The sequence below is a fragment of the Thamnophis sirtalis genome, unplaced genomic scaffold, assembly GCF_051295495.1.
Source record: "Thamnophis sirtalis isolate CommonGarterSnake01/CBP01778 unplaced genomic scaffold, rThaSir2_p1.2 scaffold_9, whole genome shotgun sequence".
NCBI lineage: Eukaryota > Metazoa > Chordata > Lepidosauria > Squamata > Natricidae > Thamnophis > Thamnophis sirtalis.
The window spans coordinates 30,515,647-30,534,634 of record NW_028261389.1 but is presented as its reverse complement, the minus strand read 5'-3'; the positions used below and the strand labels follow the sequence as shown (position 1 = coordinate 30,534,634).

General features: G+C 44.0%; 1 long non-coding RNA gene across 3 annotated transcripts; it reads left to right on the top strand.

The window, feature by feature from the left end:
* Nucleotides 1–40: 40 nt before the first annotated feature.
* On the top strand, nt 41–18,750 carry LOC106550404 (uncharacterized). Of its 3 annotated transcripts, none has more exons than XR_015697722.1 (3): nt 41–114; nt 10,253–10,398; nt 13,361–18,750. It is a non-coding gene; the product is annotated as an uncharacterized LOC106550404 (long non-coding RNA). The 3 variants fall into 3 exon arrangements; XR_001313657.2 differs by lacking the exon at nt 41–114 and adding an exon at nt 408–636; XR_001313656.2 differs by lacking the exon at nt 41–114 and adding an exon at nt 408–848.
* The last annotated feature ends 238 nt before the right edge of the window (nt 18,751–18,988 follow it).

The window sequence follows — 18,988 nt, the reverse complement described above, 5'->3', positions numbered from 1 at the left end:
CAAACTACAGTATGGCCACTTTACTTCCGGGGCATGGGTCTTTTACCATAGAAATCTTCCCCTTCCGAAGGGAGGGAACGGTTCCGCAACAAGTCTCAGCGGCTACTGCCATAGGTAACATGCCAGGACTGCAGGTGGTTTCCTGCCATTGGAAAATGGCAAGTTCTGTTTTGTGTTTTTGTACTTTAAAAGTATTGACACCTGGCAACTCCTTAAAGTTTTCTTGGCAAGTTTTCAGAAGTGTTTTACCATTGCTTCATATTTCCTAGAGCTGAGACAGAGTGACTTAGCATAGCTGGCTGGAGAATTCTGGGGAGTTGAAGTCCACGAGTCTTAAAGTGGCCAAGTTTGGAGACCTCTGCACTACTCCATCAATGGGCGAGAAGTGGGAGGCGGTGTGTGCGTGGTGCGCAATAGGGGAGCGGGGGTGGGACGGGAGGAACGTCTCATAGTTCTGGAAAAACTTCGGTTTCAGATGAGGCAAGAACCCGGGCGAAGGATTGCGTTTTCGTATCTTTGCTGCCGTCTAGCGGTCGTCCGGATACTTTTCTAAATTTCACTCAACTTCTTCCCACGCTGATGCCCTCGAGATGCGTAAAAAGTACCACCGCCCGCATTCCCAGCTACCCGACCAAGGTTTTTTGCTTTACAAAGTTGTCTTTCCATCGCATTCTTAAAATGCCCATTTTTGAACGCCCAAACCCAGACGTTACTCAAATAATAACAAGGATTTCACTCTTTGCTGCCATGGCTTGGGGTCTGACTTTCGTCCGGTTTAATATTTGTTGTCACAGAGGACAAAAAGATATAGATCTGATGGACTTTAGCTTCAGAGGAATAAAAACAAGGTGAACATTATGAGGAATTTCTTAGGAACAATTTTATTGATTTATAATTGGAGGCAATTATCTGCTTTAGTAGGTTCAGTATATAAAAGTATTGTAGGTCTGAATTTATTGTATCAGATAAAAAGTGGATTCAGTGGCCTACATTAACAGTTCTCAACTATTTTGGTCTCCGGTTACCTTTACATTCTTAAAAACATTTGAGGACTCCAGACTGCTTTGGCCTCTGTGGGATATATCTTATATTGATATTTAATTATAGTTGATATTTTATTTAATAATTTAAAACGGAGACATTTTAGAACATGTATTTATTAATCTTTGCTGACCCCTTGAAAGAGACCCCCAGCCTACACTTTGAGAATCACTGGCCTATGAGATTCTTTTCTAATTCTGAGGCTTAGTTTGAATGAAACTCTTGCCAATTGCATTTTAGCTATGTAAGTTCAGCCTCTGCCATTCTTATGGGTCAGAATGTCCTGTGAATCCAAATAGGATTTAAAATTCAGCCAGAACTGATGGGGTATCTTTTTCAGTTTAGAACTTTTTACTACTGATTTGAGAAATGTGATGTTGACTGAGTTTAAGTTAAACTGAGAAACATTGGAATTGGCCAACTTGAAGTCCACAAGTCTTAAAGTTGCCAAGGTTGGAGACCACTGGTCTATAGGACTGAATTGTCGGCCACATACCTAATACCTAATACCTGCAATCTGACATAACTATACTCACACTATGAAGTGTAAATGTTAACAGGAAATTCATTAGGGTGTTTAGTATTAGTAACACATATTCAACCTTTGAAAAAAAACTAGTTGGCACGAAAAGTCAACAAGGAAGTCTTATTTCTTTTTATAATCAGTAAGTTGCATGTTGGGGAGAGTATATGCCTAGGAGTTAGAAGAAAGAATGTTTATAGATCAAAAATTTGTGTGGAATGAAAGTCCAGTTTGCTTTGAGCAACCAATTTTGAGATCATAGAGACAAAATAACATGATAGAAAGTCAGCAGGAGGATTTCTGAGGCACCAATTAAGCACTTTTTTTTCTGGTGGTAGATTAGGGAGCTTGCTTGAATCAAATCAACAGCGCCACCTTTTGGCTGATTTATGGACAATGAACATTCATTTTCAGAACAGAAATTAAGAGAACATAAACAGGCAGTGGAGAGAGGCATGTACTCCACTTGCTTTGAAATATGTTTTATGCATAAAAATATACAAAGGATCTAAGAATCACTAATCTTCCCATCTTCATGCACCATAATTTACGAGAAGTTTGCAATGATCTCAACAGAGGTTTTCCTCAGCTCTGCTTTGCCTCAATATGCAATATCTATGTTCTGTCATTGAGCTGTGATCATTCTGGCCCTAAAGATAGACACAAAATTCTCCTAATCATAAAACCATCCTCCTCTGTCTTTATTTATATTCTGGAATAGTCTGATAATGAGGAAAAGCTGTGCAGGAGAGATTGATCTGATTTATTCTACAACTGTTATCAGTGGGGTGGGAAGGACTTTTACACTGATACTTAAGATTCCTTCCCTATCCCACCCCATTACTCATGTACTGATATGAGGAAAAGGTCCAAGTGGGTGGAAGGATTTTTGACTCTCTTTTAAGCTTATTTTCTCAGAATTGGTTCTAAAACTGGACGTAAAGTTTATTAGTACAGAAATTGTAATTGGAGCAAAAAAGGAAGCAGAGGACTTTAGGAAGACAACATTATGGCAATTCAAGTTTTTGATGAAGTTTTCTTGTTTTCCTTATTTTCATATCTTGGCTTTAAATCAACTCAAAGACATTACATTTGTTCAACATAATCTATATATGGGGTATGGGAAGTTATATCAATTTTTTTCACAAAGTTTTACTGTAGTCCAGGTGTTACCATGCTTAGTAGTGTGGTTTTATATTATTTCATATGGTTGTGTAATAATCCAAATTCAGAAGGGGGAATGTGGTTTGAGGTGAAGGCTCATTTTGTGCTTGCCAGCAAATGTTGAAAAGATTTGTGCAGCGGGGTAGGAAATAGCTCAATGGATGTGAGGTATTGAGAGGTCTGAAATGCGTGCCCACACAAGCAATGAAATCCTCTTCTCCCTTTCAAATCCAGATTGTTGTACAACTTCAAGAGAGATAATTGAAGATTTGAAGTCTTAGTTTTTTGACCTGTTTTTCAGCCATTTTGGGGCCAGTATTCAGGACGCTTTGTGTACCATTTTTTGGGCCGTTTTGGCTGTTCAGTAGTAGTAAATAAATAGAGAGATAAAATGTACCTTGTTGAGGCCTTTAACTCAATTTCCCTCTCTATTTATTACTACTGAACATCCAAAATGGCCCCAAAAACGGACAGGGGCAGGGCAGCTAGTGGTGGGATTAGCCAGTTTGCCAAACTGGGCAGAATTTTAACAACCAGTTCACCTGAACTGGTCCAAACCGGCTGAATCCCACCTTTGGTCTCCATAGCTTATGTTAATGCTCTTGGGGGACTTCATGAAGTTGTGGAGAACCATGTAGTAAAAGTATTGCATCACTATGGATACTAAATTGAATTGCCAAGTTCTTTCTGGAATGTTTCAGCAAGATTTTTCTTATCTTACCTAAATACTTTGTGCCTGTTGGTATTTCAGACTCATAATTACTTTTTGCTTTGGTGAAAGCTTGACTTTTAAGAAAGTTACTGTAGGAGATTCCCATGCTGTATGTTTAATGATATATGTAATGGCTCGGTTTGCACAATGCCTGAACTTCATAAGCTAAGTTTATCTAAGACACTGAGACACAAACTAGCCAACCACATTGAATCATAATGTGTTATATGAACGCAAACGCTCTTGGAATTTTATAGACTAACACAATATTATGGCACAGATAAGTTAAATGCTTCCACATTTCAAAGCACTATAGGGCCGTGTTGGCAAACCTATGGCACGCATGCCACAAGAGGCACACGGAGCCATATCTGAGGGCACATGCGCTGTTCCCCTATGTCTGCTCCAGCGCACAGGCGCGTGCTGGCCAACTGATTTTTGGCCTTCCAGAGGGCAGGGGAGGCCATTTTTGCCCTCCCCAGGCTTCAGGAAAGAGTCCTGAAGCCTGTGGATGGCGAAAAACAGCCAAACGGGCCTACCGGAAGTCTGGAGGCTTCAGTGAGGCATGCGCACACTGGGGAGGAAGCACAAGGGGTTGTCCATGCATGCGCTGGAGAGAGGACATTGCATTATGGATGTAGGCATGCACATATTTACGTATCATGCATACACACACCCTTTTGGCACCCGAGCAGGAAAACGTTTGTCATCACTGCTATAGGAGAACAAAGGTGATTCTGCCATTTTTTTTCTACACATGCATAAAACCAGTTATTCTCCAGTGCGCTGCTTGGAGAGTCCAAGCGTGGGTTAACACAGCCTATCTGCCCTTGGACTGAGTAATGTTTTTCTTGACCACGCCTCCCTTTGCCTCTCCATGTTCAGTTTAAAAACTCAGTCCGCCCGAAGGGACTGTTTTGGGAGTGCGCCAGTCCAGGGGTAGATAGACTGGGGTTTCCCAATGTAGATTTGACCACTTCAATTAGTTTCATTCATCTATACCTTCCAAGACTAAAGGACTGCATCTGGAGGCTTGTTCTCTGCTGAGAGGTACCGGGCCGGTTTTCCCGCTCCCGCTGAATACAAGCGGAGCGAGGCATGTGAGTCACCCATCCAGCATCAGCTGGCGGCGGAGGGAAATGAGCGGAGAGATTCCCTGCCGTGTAGTGCTTAATGTCGCCGGGTTCTCTGTTTACAAGCCATTTCTAGCGTCTGCGGAGGTCTCGTTTTGCTGCCCGGCAACAGCGGTGGCCATCTTGGCCAGTTTCGCACGCTTTCTCCTCATTGGCCAGCAAATTGGTGTGTGACAGCTGCGCACGCAGCGGGCGCCATTTTGTGTGATCTATTTCGCCATGTGTGCTCATTTTGGCTTGCGAGGTGTCGTGTGTAGCAGCAGTTTGGTGTTCAGCGCGAACGGAGCCAGGAGAAGAGCGAATAGCCCAGCGTTGCCTCTCATCCGCAGACTACCGCCGAGAAGAGTGGACCTAGTCCAGGGCGCCAGCTAGGCCTGCTCTTTACTCTCCTCAAGACTTGTGGACTCGGAGTGCAGTGGGGAGGAGGATTCTGACCTCTCAGCGGCCCTTTCCTCCCTTGAAGTTCTGTGGACGCGCTTGAGCCATCAGGCCAGCGTCAGGTGCCCTAGTACTGCGCACAGCAGCGTCAGCTATTCGCTTCAGTGAGAAGCCAGTTGGAACAGGGATCTCTCTTTCTCCTGTGCTTGGGGGCAGCACGGCTGATGACTGTGTGGGACCTCCAGCAAGCGCAGTAGGGCTGACCCTATCTATTGGGGGAAAGGAGGGTAAGGGTGCTCGCAGAAAACCCTCCCTGGGACCCTCTGAACCTAGTGACAAAGCCAGGCAGGGTCCCCGCCACCACAAACAGGCGGAGGGTTCGGGCCCTCAGCCCCAAGGGGTTCGTCCTCCCTCAGACCAGGGCAGAAACTCCCCAGAAGCCCCATCTGTCAGGAGCGGGGGTGGAGACTCCCCTTCGATCAGGGACAGTGGGTCCCCATCTCTGGGCAATGGATCATCCAGGGAACCATCCCCTGGTGCATCCTGGGGATACCCAGATTCCCCCAGTTCATCTCTTAGGGAGGAACTGGGATCCTTTCAGGGCATATTGCCCGCAGATGGGGGGGAGTATTACTGGCAAGCGTAAGCGCCCTAGCCTTCCCAGTAGGCACCGCCCCAGGGAGGATGGGCTCAGCTCTGTCAGCAGAGATGAGGGAGGTCATCTCCATTGCCATTTCCCAGGGCATTGCTGAGGGCATAAAGCTAAAAGGTTCTAGTAAGTCAAAGCCTTCCAAATCCAAGCAGTCTAGCTCAACCTCCACCTCCAAGGACCCGGCCTCCCCGGCTACCTCTACTTCCTCGGAGGAGTCCGTCTCAGAGGAGGAGGAGGCCGAGGGCTTCGTCCTCTCGGAGGATGAAGACCTCCCCCCCCCCGACAAGCCGGCCTTCACTGGCCTTTTCAAACCAACATTATTCAAGTCTATTCTTCACAAGGCCAAGGTGGTCACTGAATTGGGCTCTAATCCCAAGCCAGACTCCGCTCAGGCCTCCTCTTCTAAGGATCATAAACAGGGTCTGTTTAAGGAACCCCCTTCCACCCAGGAGTTCATTCCGGTCCCTGACCTCTTTCTGGACGTAGTCCAATGACAATGGGTCCAGCCTGGTACCCTGACCAATCCCAGCGGCGGGGAGGGAATAAGTCTTTTTATTCAGTGGAGAACAAAATGGAGGAGGTTCTGAAGTTGCCTGAGGTAGAGGCTCCTGTAATGTTTTTGACCTCAAATTCTAATTTGCCTGCGGACCTTCTTGAAGGTCTTAAGGCTGAGGATAAAAGATCGGAGAAGGCCTGCCACAAAACACACATGGCAGCAGCCTGGGCCATTAAGGCATCCACCTCGGCATCCTTTTTCACCAGAGCATCTCTGCTCTGGCTGAGGCAGTTACGATCCAATCCACCTACCAGAAAATCTAGATGGCGCCACGATCTCACCAAGATCATTACGGCCATAGAGTATTCAGCGGACGCCCTAGCTTCCAATGTGACCTCTCGACGCCTCCTGTGGCTCCGCCACTGGCAGGCTAATATGAAGGCGAAGTGGAAGCTAGCTTCCGCCCCCTTCAAGGGAGGACATTTGTTCGAGGAAGCCCTGGATAAGTTCGTCATAGAGACAAAAGACAAGTGAAAAATTCTCCCGGCCACCCTCAAGAGGAACGAGCACAAGCAGTCTGGTTCCTTTCAGAGGCAAACCTTTCGAAATCAGGACACTGCCCAGGCATCTTCCTCCTCCTCTTACCAGAGGAATTTTCACCAAGGGGGTGACAGGAATCAGGACAGGGGGTCCTTCGGATCCCGCAGTAGGCAGAATCAGTCTTCCTTTCGGAAGCCATTTTGTGGGGGCCACAACAACACCAATAACTCTCGCCAGTTCCGCAGGGGGAAGTGACTACCAGGGGGTTCCTCCCATAGGGGGTCGGCTACAATTATACACCGACAGGTGGGAGGAGATCACCTCGGACAACTGGGTCCTCAACACTATCAGGAGGGGCCTAGTCCTAGAATTTCTGTCCTTTCCCCAGAGGAAGTTCATCCGTTGCCCCACTTCCAGGAACCCTGTAAAGAAGGAGCACATGCAAGCGGAGATTCTCCATCTTCTCCAAATAGAGGCGATATAACCAGTTCCAAGGGACCAGGAGGGGCGGGGCTTCTACTCCATCCTGTTCCTGGTCCCAAAGGGCTCCGGGGGGCGAAGGACCATCTTGGCCCTCAAAAGCCTGATTCAGCATCTGGCTTATAAGAGGTTCAAGATGCAATCTCTCCACTCCATCCTGGATTGCATGAGGAAAGGGGATCTATTGACCTCGATAGATCTGAAAGAGGCCTACCTGCATGTCCCCATCCATGCTGGTTCCTAGGTTCTGTTCTGAAGGGAAGTACTACCAATACAAGGCGCTCCCCTTCGGGCTCTCGTCAGCACCCAGAACATTTACCAAGATCCTGGCGGTGGTAGCGGCCCATCTCCGCAACCATCCTGTCCGTCTGGAATGTTATTTGGACGATATAATTATTCATTCTGTCACACCAGAGCAGGCTCGACACAATGTCATGCTGACCGTTCGGACGCTGCAACAACATGACTTCTCTGTCAACATGGAGAAGAGCCAGTTCCGCCCATCCACTCGCATACAACATCTGGGTGCAGTCATAGATTCCAACTCCTGCCAGGTTTTCCTGTCTCCAGACCGCCTGACCAACCTGAAGAGCAGAGTGAAGCGCTGCCATCAGTCCAGGTCGGTACCGATCGTCCAGCTGTTCCAGCTCTTGGGGATCATGGTCTCCTGTCTGAAGGTGGTTCCCTGGGCCCGTCTGCATGCCAGGGAACTGCAATGGTTTCTCCTCCCAATGCAGAGAGCGAAAATCAGCAACTCCCACAGGCGCATACGCCTCCCGCGGAAGGTGACCCAATCCCTGGCCTGGTGGAGGTCCAAGGCGGTCATGAAAGGCTGTCTGTTCAAAGAACCAGAAAGAGTCATTGTGACCACAGACGCCAGCCTTCTGCGGTGGGGCGCCCACTGTCAGGGCCAACTTGCCCAGGGCCAGTGGTCTCAGAGGGAGGCTGCCCACAGCATCAACTGGATAGAGCTGAGGGCAGCCCGACTCGCGCTTCGCCGATTTGCAGGGCTGATAAAGGGACATCATGTACTGTTAATGACAGACAATGTTGCGACAAAAACCCACATAAACAGGCAGGGAGGTACCCATTCAAAGGGGCTCATGCTCGAGGCAGAGGCTCTGGGCAGGTCGGCGGAGCGACATCTGGCTTCTCTCAGAGCAGATCATATTTCCAGAACCAGCAACCGGGAGGCAGACTGGTTGAGCCAACAGCGCATCGATCACTCGGAGTGGCGCCTACACCCGGACCTGTTCCAATAGATCATGAGGAGATTCGGCAAACCTTGTCAGTCTCTTCGTTCAGAGACCGTGGCGAATTCCTCAAGATCAAGTCTCCCTCAGCCAGGGGGCCATCAGTCATCCAGACCTCCAGTGGCTACAACTAGCCATCTGGCACTTGAGGGGGACCTCCTGAGGAAACAGAACATCTCTGACAAGGTCATATGAACAATACAAGCGTCCAGGAGACCTTCCACTACCAGAATATACGATGCAACCTGGGCCGCCTTCTCAGCATGGTGCAAGGCTAGAGACATTGTTGACTTTTCAGCCTCAGTCCCTCAGACCTTGGACTTCCTGCAGGAGGGTCTAGATAAAGGTCTGGCGCCCAGTACACTCAGGTGTCAGGTTGCAGCACTGTCAACCATCCTGGCCAGGGGCTCATCTCGTTCTCTCAGCCAGCACCCTCAAATTAAGAGCTTTCTGAAGGGTGCAGCAAACATCAGTCCCCCAACGGTCCGCCGTTACCCATCCTGGGACCTACCATTTGTCTTAAGAGCCTCTGCGTACGTCTAGTCTATGCCACCTGACCATCAAGACTGCCTTTCTGCTGGCTATCACTTCTGCACGCAGGGTGTCCGAACTGGCGGCTCTCTCAGTCAGGGAGGACCTGTGCGTGATCCACACCGACAGGGTTATATTGAGACTCGATCCCTCATTTACCCCTAAAATTAACTCTCTGTTCCACAGATCTCAAGAGATTATATTGCCTAACTTTTGTCCTAAACCTTCTCACCCTAGAGAGCGTGAATAGCACAAGTTGGACGTGAGGCAGGCTGTCCGCATTTATGTAAAAAGGACTAAGGAATTCCGTCATTCAGAGGCGTTCTTCATCTCCTTCATTCCTGGGTCTCTCGGCCGCAAGGTCTCATCTCACACCGTAGGTCGTTGGCTGCACGCTTGCATTAAGCTGGCGTATGAACATCAGGGCAAGACGGCCCCGTGCAAGATCACCGCACACTCTACTACGAGCGCAGCAGCGTCAGCAGCCTGGGTGACCCAGGCATCTATTCTGGACATTTGCAGGGTGGCCACGTGGGCCTCCCCCACCGCCTTTATTAAAAACTATAAAATAGACACATTTGCCTCAACCTAAGCCTCCTTCGGAAGAAGAATCTTGCAGAGAGTTGCTGAAACTCCGGAGGCTCTGGCTCTTACCTATCCTGGGACTCTATAGCTTAGGCATGTCCCATGCTTGGACTTTCCAAGCAGCGCACTGGAGAAAGACCATTGGCTTACCTGAACGGTCATTCTAGGGCGCTGCGAGGAGACTCCAAACCCACCGGGGGGGTCTTACAATCTGTGACTGTATTATTGACTGTGAACTCTTACCTTATATTTGTCCTTTTGTTTTTAAACTGAACATGGAGAGGCAAAGGGAGGCGTGGTCAAGAAAAACATTACTCAGTCCAAAGGCAGATAGGCTGTGTTAACCCATGCTTGGACTCTCCTCGCAGCGCCCTGAGAATGACTGTTGAGGTAAGCCAACGGTCTTTTCAGTTCTAACTTGTATATTTAGCAACAACATGCTTTTTCCATGTCACAAGTTCCTATGAGTCATTTCACAATCTGATATGGTAGTTTTTATATCATTTATTGATTGGGATTGGTCTATTTGTTCTAGAGCCTGCAATTCAGCATGAAAAGATAAGAGATGGATTATATTTACATTTGGGTTTACAAGATGATCCAGTAGGCTGGAACCAATATAAACTTTTGATTAAACCTGGTCTTTAATATTTTATGATAAATGAAACGTATTTACTTTGGTTTGAGTGTGCCGAAATCTTTTCTGTACTGGTCTGATGAAGGGACAAAACTGTTATTTCCTTTCCTCTCTCTTTCTTTTTCAGCTCATGAAATATCAAAACTTCCCTGGGAGACTTATTTTTTTCTGCATACTTCGTCTACTGTCTAAGAAAAGAATCTGCAGTTGGTAAAATGTCATCCTTACTACCTCCTGCTGTTTTCAGTATATAAAACACATAGATTGTGAAGAGTAAGTGTTGGCATTGAAGTTATTTAGAGTAGAGTTCAGACTTGTTCAGAAAAAGAGGAAAGGAAGTTGCATAGTTGATAGTTAAACCAATTTAGTTCCTCACATTTTATGTAATCTGGAAAGAGGCAAAGGGGATGGCCAATTATATAGCAACCCCCACATGTCACCAGGTTTAACAAGGGCTTTAAAAAAGACAGTGACAGTGATTCAGTATTGATGGGCAAAGAATGTTAATTTACTAGAAATGTGGAAAACCTTAGATTTCAGTTATGCTGTTTATTTTTATTTGTTTATTCAATTTACTCTCACCCCAATCAGAAGACAGTGGGTTACAATCTCATCAATTTACTTTAAAACATTCATAGTACTATGTATTAAATCAGAGTAAGAAATAAAAATGGTTATTAAAATGACCATATAATATCACAAACCAAAGCAAGAAACATAACCTATAATTACATTCATAATTCAAAACATCTTTTAAAAAGTATCAACCTCAGGAGTATTTTTTTTACAAAAATAGTTATCATAATGTTAATATTTCTCCCTTTATACACTCTTTCCTCATCTGCTGTCTAATAAACTAGCAAGTGCAGAAGAGGGTCTTTTAAAAGGTACTGGAATGCAATGAAGTGTGTTTGTATGCTAAAAAGATATTTGTGCAGATATATTTCAGACTTTCTTCCAGCAGCAAGGCCCCTGGGGTCTCAGGGATTGATGTCCATTCCACTTAGTTAGTCATAGGAAATTCAGTCTAGTAAAAGGATATAAATCTTGATTTTTACCTCTATAAACACACATTATTTGTGCTAAAGAACGGTCTGCACCAGGTACTTGCTGAACTGAATGTTGTTTTACTCTAATGCTGCTTTTGTTTGGATAGTGTAAATCTACAAGATTCAGGCCACAGTCAAATAGATGTTAAGAATCTTCTAGAAAGCCCCTCAAGCATAAGAAGCAATTTACCACATTTTTCAGAGTATAAGACACACCGGAGTATAAGACGCACCAAGATTTTGAAGAGGCAAATTAAAAAAAAAAGTTTTTGCACTCTGCAGACCTCCCAAAAAATAGCCTGTTTTTCGCAAAAATGGACCCGTCCTTTTTAAATAAAGGGCATGCATGCCTTTAGGAGGCTTGTAAAGTGCTCCTGGGGGCTGGGGGGGAGGGCAAAATTGAACAAAAAATGGCCTGATTTTTTGTCATTTCTTCCCTCCCCAACCCCCAGGAGCACTCTGAAAGCCTCCTGAAGGCTATGCACTGCCATTTTGGTGAAGGGGGCAGGGTTTCGGGAGGCAAAAAATGCTGTATTCAGTGTATGAGATGCACCCAGATTTTCAGCCTCTTTTTTGAGGGAAAAAGGTACGTCTTATACTCCGAAAAATATGACAGTCTCCATTTTTTCCCATAGTAATGGGACTGTGGTCCTGAACTCTACACAAATCTTTGGGCTATGATTAAGTGCACCTTTGCTGTCAGGTGTCATTCTATTGTTTATTCTTTCCCTCCTGCCACAGAAATAGTGCCATCTTCCCTCTAGTGTCTAGTCCCTGACTAAGGCATTCCAGACTAAGTCCCTTGAGGGAGCTAAAATACAAAACCCTGGTCAAACCCACACTACAGAAATTACATTGAGAAACCATTATTATTTCTTTAGCTTGCTTAATTTATTCTGGCTCTGGCAGAACTTTTTGCAATTTTATAGGGATGTGTCAATTTTTTCAACTTTCCATTTGTATTTGTATTTGTATTTATTAGTTTTGTATGCCGCCCACTCCCAAAGGACTTCGGGCGGCTTACAATAAAAAAGGGAGGGGGGATATATAAGACAATACAACAATTTAAAATTACAACAACATTCATAATTAAAGGGCTGGATACTTCAACAGCCCCAGGCCTGCTGGAACAGCCAGGACTTAATAGCTTTACAGAAGGCCGGGAGGGTAGTAAGGGTCCAGATCTCAACGGGGAGGTCGTTCCAGAGGGCCGTAGCTGCAACAGAGAAGGCCCTCCCCCGGGGGGTCGCCAGCCGACATTGGCTGGCCGATGGAATCCAGAGAAGGCCTAGTAGGGTCGCAATTGGTGCACCAGGCGAACCTGGGCAAAGGTCCCCCTGGTCACAGCCTACAAGTGGTGTTCTAACATCAGCTGTGGATCCAGGAGGACTCCCAAATTGCGGGCCCTCTCTGAGGGGCGTATGATTTCACCCCCCAGGCTAAGGGATGAAATAACTGGACCATTTTTGGGAGGGAGCATCAATAGCCACTCGGTCTTGTCGGGATTGAGTGCAAGCTTGTTCGTTCCCATCCAGACCCTAACAGCCTCCAGGCACTGGCACATCACTTCTACCGCTTCACTGAGTTGGCACGGGGCGGACAGATACAGTTGCATGTTGTCCGCATATTGGTGGTATTTAATCCCGTGCCGTCGTATGATCTCACCCAGGGGCTTCATGTAGATATTAAATAGGAGGGGGGACAGGACCGAACCCTGCGGCACCCCATAATTGAGGGGTCAATCTCTGCCCTCTGACCAACACCGACTGCGACCTGTCTGAGAGGTAGGAAGAGGACCACCGAAGAACGGTGCCTCCCACTCCCACCTCCCGTAACCGTCGCAGAAGGATACCATGGTCGATGGTATCGAAGGCCGCTGAGAGGTCAAGGAGCACTAGGATAGAGGAGTGACCCCTATCCCTGGCTCGCCAGAGATCATCGATCAGTGCGACCAAAGCAGTTTCCGTGCTGTAACCAGGCCTGAAAGGAATCCAAATAATCGGTTTCATCCAAGGACCCCCGGAGTTGAAAGGCCACCAATTTCCAAACACAAGGGGTGCTCAAAGGTTGTGACATACCTTGGGGATTGTAAATATATTCTGGTTACTTTAATATAATTTATGTGCTTGATAAATAACTACATAAATATCATAACTTTTAAACATTTTGTTTATTTCATTTCACAGGTTCGGCTGTCTTTCTCTTTTTGTTCAACGTTATTTTGTCTGAGAGAGTGAATACTGCGGCCTTGTTTCCTATGAGAGTGATAACTGATCTGTAATGGATTCTAAAAAAGAATAAGACTGGGAACATTCACTCATAAAAGCAACCTAATAGGGGCTGGCAGAGACTTGTTGCTATCTGAACTCCCAATATTGCGAGACATTCTAAGATATGGCCAACTGTTAAAAGAACAAAGTAGTGATAATGCTAGAAACTACCCAGCAACCAGTCTAGCAAGAGACATATATCCAAAAGTACTTGAAAAGTGGGAAAGAGTGAACAGTTCTTTTATGACTCCTGTTGTAAATTTACGAGAGACACTCTTGAAAAAGATCCAAGAGAGCTGGGATCAAGCCAAAAACATCTCTTGGTAGAGGAAAGCTAGATGTCAAAGAGATTTTCACTGTGAAACTTGACAAACTGTTTGACATCCTCAACAGCAAGTGTCAAATTGTCCTGTGTGCCAAATTTGGCTGCTCTGCTGACTGCAAAAAAGAAGCCCACATTAACTGTCCCTGTCCTAAGGAGACAAAGATACCATTGAAGGAACTTGCTTTCATTAAGGGTCAGAGAAACAAGATTGGTCTTTTGGATTGCACCAGATTGATTTGCCAGATGTGCCCAAGCAGAAATGACTAGGCAAAAGTGGCAAGGCAATGAGAGACAAAGGCTCACTAAATATAAGTATTCCAGACATTTCAATACTGACAAATGAAGTAATTATCTCTTACAATGAAAATGAAGGACAGACAATAGATGATGAAGATGAAGAGGAATGTGATGGAAGTTACGAAGAGGCCTTAGACCAAACACATGTGCCCTCTACTTCAAAAGAAAATACAGAATACAATAGATTAGAAATAACAAAAGTCACTATTCAGAGCAGAGCATAAAATACAATGTTGGTCTATGTGCCACAGCCACCTTCATAGATGTTGGTTTGATTACCAAAGAAGACAAGAGACTTGTAATTGATCACAATTACAATGTCCTGGAAAAAATTATGAAGTCACTAGATCAAGAATTTGATAGACTCTGTAAGAAGGGCAAAATAGAATGCATCATCTTAGGCAGCCATATGGATGCAAATAAAGTTACGCTGAAAGCAAACACTTCAAACCAGGAGTTACCTAGTATCATCAAAGAACATTAATCTGTGTGCAGTGAGCCAGGTGGAAGATATCTTTATCATTTCACTCCAGAGAAAGACTCAAAAACAGGAAAACCTGTTAAAGTGATTGCAGATAATCTGGTATATTTCATGAAGAAGAAATTCATTGACAAAAATTGGAGGCCATTGGAGGAGAGTCTACAAATATTAATACTGGCTGTGAAGGTGGTGCGATACACTGGCTGTTCTGGCAGGCCTGGGGCTGTTGATTTATGCAGCCTCATCCTAAGCCATATGAATGTTGTGCAATTTTAATGTCTGTTCTTTTTAATTTTTTATATGTTCCCCCTCCCTGTTTTTATCTGTAAGCCGCCCTGAGTCTCGAGAGTGGGCGGCATACAAATCCTAATAAACTGTAAACCGTAAACACTGGATAGAGGTCAAGCTTGACTGGAAGTTGATTTGATTTGTGTGTATACTCTACACAAATGAGTTACCCCTAGGGCACTTAATCACAAAATTGTATGGGAAGTCCTTGTCTAACAATTGGGCATGTAAAATTGGCAATATACTAGACACTGCAACAGAACTTGATATTGATCATTCACCAGAGTTTCAAATGGTGAGCCTCTCATTTCACTGAGCGATAGTGTTGTAAAGGATCTCTCTACTGATCAAGTGTATGGATATAGGATCACACAGGCAATAAGGATAGGAGAACTTCCCACTAAACTGGCTGTTCTGGAAATTGGCCTCATAAGCCATTTATGCTGTTGAGAACTGCAAATAGGCTTTGTTAAATATAGGTTTCAAAACATGGCTTCAAAGGCAAAACTCTCCAAAACTTAAGAATGATAGTAGAAGACATGGTTGGTGTGTACTACCCTTGCTGGTTCAACATCTAAGTAAAATATTACTGGATTGAAGTCCCATGTCATGTGACATTCCAGCTGCAGTAAGTCAGACTGCAAAAGAAGGCTGTAGTGTATGCTGTTTTGACAACCATTCAGTATGGTATGTTTTCAGTGAAATGATAATCCAGACAGTCTTGTGTTCAGATGACATTCAAGAGAGGAGAGCTGGTGTACAAAAGATCATTGACTTGAGGGGTGCAGACGATGATGCACTGGGAGATTTTTCTGTACGTGCAAGAAAAAAGCCTTTAATCAATGCCAGAGCATCCACTCTGCTGGAAGTGATTGAGTGGTCTGAAGGTGTATATGAGCCACTTTTGATGTGCAAACTGACTACAGCAGAAAGAAAGCAGTTCATTGATGAACCAATGTAAGTACCACAGTGGCCCTGTCAAGCCCAATCAATAGAGAGATCACAGAGACAGGTAGCAGAGTATACACAGGAGAAGTGTGAGGGTTATATCAGAGGCCAAGAAGCAAGTCGCTGGCTGATGTCAAAGAACAAATCAAAACAAGACTTTATGAAACTTGCTTAAATATTTTTGTAACTCAGATAATTGCTTTCTGGTGTTAATTTATGATTGCATGGATTATTTTTTGCTTAGCTAGATAAGATTCATGGAGAAAAAAAACTTTGATTTTTGTAGCACAAGGTGTAATTTTGAGAAGATAAAGTTAACAGTATTTACATTATAAGAGACTTTGGTAGATTATATGATCAAACATGGATTTACCATACCAAGCTAAACATTGTACAATTGCAAAAATAACAGCAGTTTGAATTCTTCATGTAAAAACACATGTTTTTAGAAACCCTCATTGAAAGAAATTGAAAAAACTAATGTTCACCTCATTAAATGACACATCCTAAAAGCATACTACCATATCAGGCCCTTCAGATCGAATTCTAAAGTGCTGCACTATTGTTATGCGGGCAAGTCTGCTTCCTTTCAGTTGAGATATTCTGAGAATATTCTGGATTCATCTGCATTACAAGGAAAAAGGTTTATTTCATAAGTTGGTTCTGCTTAATCCTTCATTGTGTTGTGTTCTTTGTGTCTTGATGGGCCATGAATTCAGTATACTTTCAGCAAATATATTTTGCATTGAGGTTTTCTGTAACTAAGAGCAAGAATAAATAAATGGTAAGCCAAACAAACTTTAGCATTACATGTAAAGTATATATCATTATGTAACTATTTCTGAACCTGACAGGTGCAAACTTATCAGGAGAGCACATTCAGATGGGGTGCGGTACAACCATAGTTGGCCCTGAATTAATGAGTCATAATTTCAAATACTTCCTCCTTCTTCCCACTACAGTAGACTCTTATGTTTTCGCCAGGAATAGTAGCTTCCTCAAAAAGTTATGCAGACCCCATTTTTCTCTTTAAAATCTTGCATCATCTTCTGTAAAGTAAAACACATTTCACTGACTGGTCAAAAGTATCATCAATTTCCTCAGAACTAGGAGAGGATATGACAGATGTGAAAGAGATATTTAAAATTGTGATTATATATATATATATATATGCCCATTGAAAATGCAGCACACATATTCCAGTCTTATACTGTACCAGTTTATTCAGAAGGCCAGGTTGCATAGGATTGCAGCTGTGTTTGAATTACTCTTCACCCTCTTGAAGCCAGCTGGATTTGTATAAGGATTACTTGTGACTGACACATTCTGGTTTCATTTTCAAAAGCAAAAACGTGTGTAGGGAAAAATACTGTAGTAAAATTAGCAGCCAGAAAATCACTTCTGTCAAGAAATATGTATAGCTGGAGCTATACAGTTGAATTCCAAATATATAAATAGTTTCCAGTTCTTGAAAGAAAGTTGGTAGGCAAGGCAAATTTTTCAATTACAATTTCTCTACCCATTTTGCTGAGTGGAGAGGCATGGAAACTCCATACACTTTACTGGCACAAACCTTTAACCTCTTTTAAGATTTCTATATTTAGTTTCACAGAACGTAATATTCCAGACAGTGTTTCACTCCTATTAAGCAAAGCATTTGGGAAGGAGCTTGAATAGTCCTATTGCTGGATTTCAAATCCTTACGCATTACCAATGCACAAGATCATTTTCAGTTTGCACTTTATTGACTACTCAGGTAAGTCCTAAGACAACTCTGAACATCCCATAGACCTCTTATAAAATTTACCTACTTATTTTAATTTGTCTAGATTGTTTTCAGCAAGTTATCAAATATGGGCTAGTTTCCTTTTAATTATTTGAAAATAAAAATGAGGGAGTATGCCTCTGTCTCACTAGTTTTCTATTTCTACATGATATTGGAAACTTGTGACCATAGTAATGATATTTCCAAATCTAAGGCCTTATATGAAACGTTGAGGCATTTCTTACAAATATGAGTTGATGTTCTTCCTGTACAATGCACAATATTCCTCGCAGGAAGTTTATTTATTCATTTTAAGCCTAATTCAAACAATATGACTGGGCAACATACAACAAGAATAAGCATTAACCAAAAAAACAAAAATAACTATACATCATTAAAAAAATAAAAGACCAGGATCATCAAGGAGTGATCTGTTTACCACAAAATCACATCACCATTATCTTAAAAATAAAAAGAGACTAACCTATCACCTGTCCTGGGGATTGGCTCTGCAATAAACTGAGTCAAATCCCAGGTGGTCATGAATTCCTACACTGCCTTTTAAATCTGTCCCCAAGGATGGCAGATTAAAATCCTCCCAAATCATAGATCATTACAAATTCAGAGGTGGCACTGAGCAGAGGAAGCAGGGAGGATGCCAAACAGCAAGGCGATGAGCAAAGTAGCAGAACTCTCTATTGAGTCTTAAGACCTAGACTCACAATTGTGACTCAAACACAGTTGGTTACAGATCAGCTCCTGCAGATCTTAAGAAAACAATAGGAATTCCCCACTCTGGCTTAGAATTGGTACCCCCTGGGCATGTTTCAGAGTAAGCCACCACCACTCCCCAATCTTGGCCCAGCCAGGTCTTGATAATATATGTTAGGTCAGTCATCTTATGCAGGGTCAGATAAGCAATAGCACTCTCTGAGCAGTTTATATATGTCAGCATATTGCCCCAACAATCTAGGTTCTTATTTTACCAAACTCGGAAGGATGGAAGGCTCAGTCAACTTTGAGCTGGTCAGGATCAAATGCCTGGCTATGGGCAGAGTTAGCTTGCAATACTGCATTCTAACCACTAGCACCAAGGCTAGTGATCTCCTGATTCCACTTCTCATAAGGACCATTATTAGAAGCCAACTTGACATTCAAAACACCTTGCTTGCATAAGGTTCCATAACCTGTAACTGAAGATGGAGGCAGAGGGTTGGAATGTGAGATTGATACAAGGCATTTCTCCCATGCTCTCTGTGTGCATCCCATCCCAACTTCTCCCATGTCCTCCATTGCCTGTCATCATCACAATATTCTCCCCGGAATCTGACCACTGACCAATCTCTCAACACCATCTCCTACTCCTTTTCCCCAGCCATTAAAGGTCCAATTTACACTTCAGCTTTAAACCCACTTCCTCTAAATTGGTAAGCAGCATCA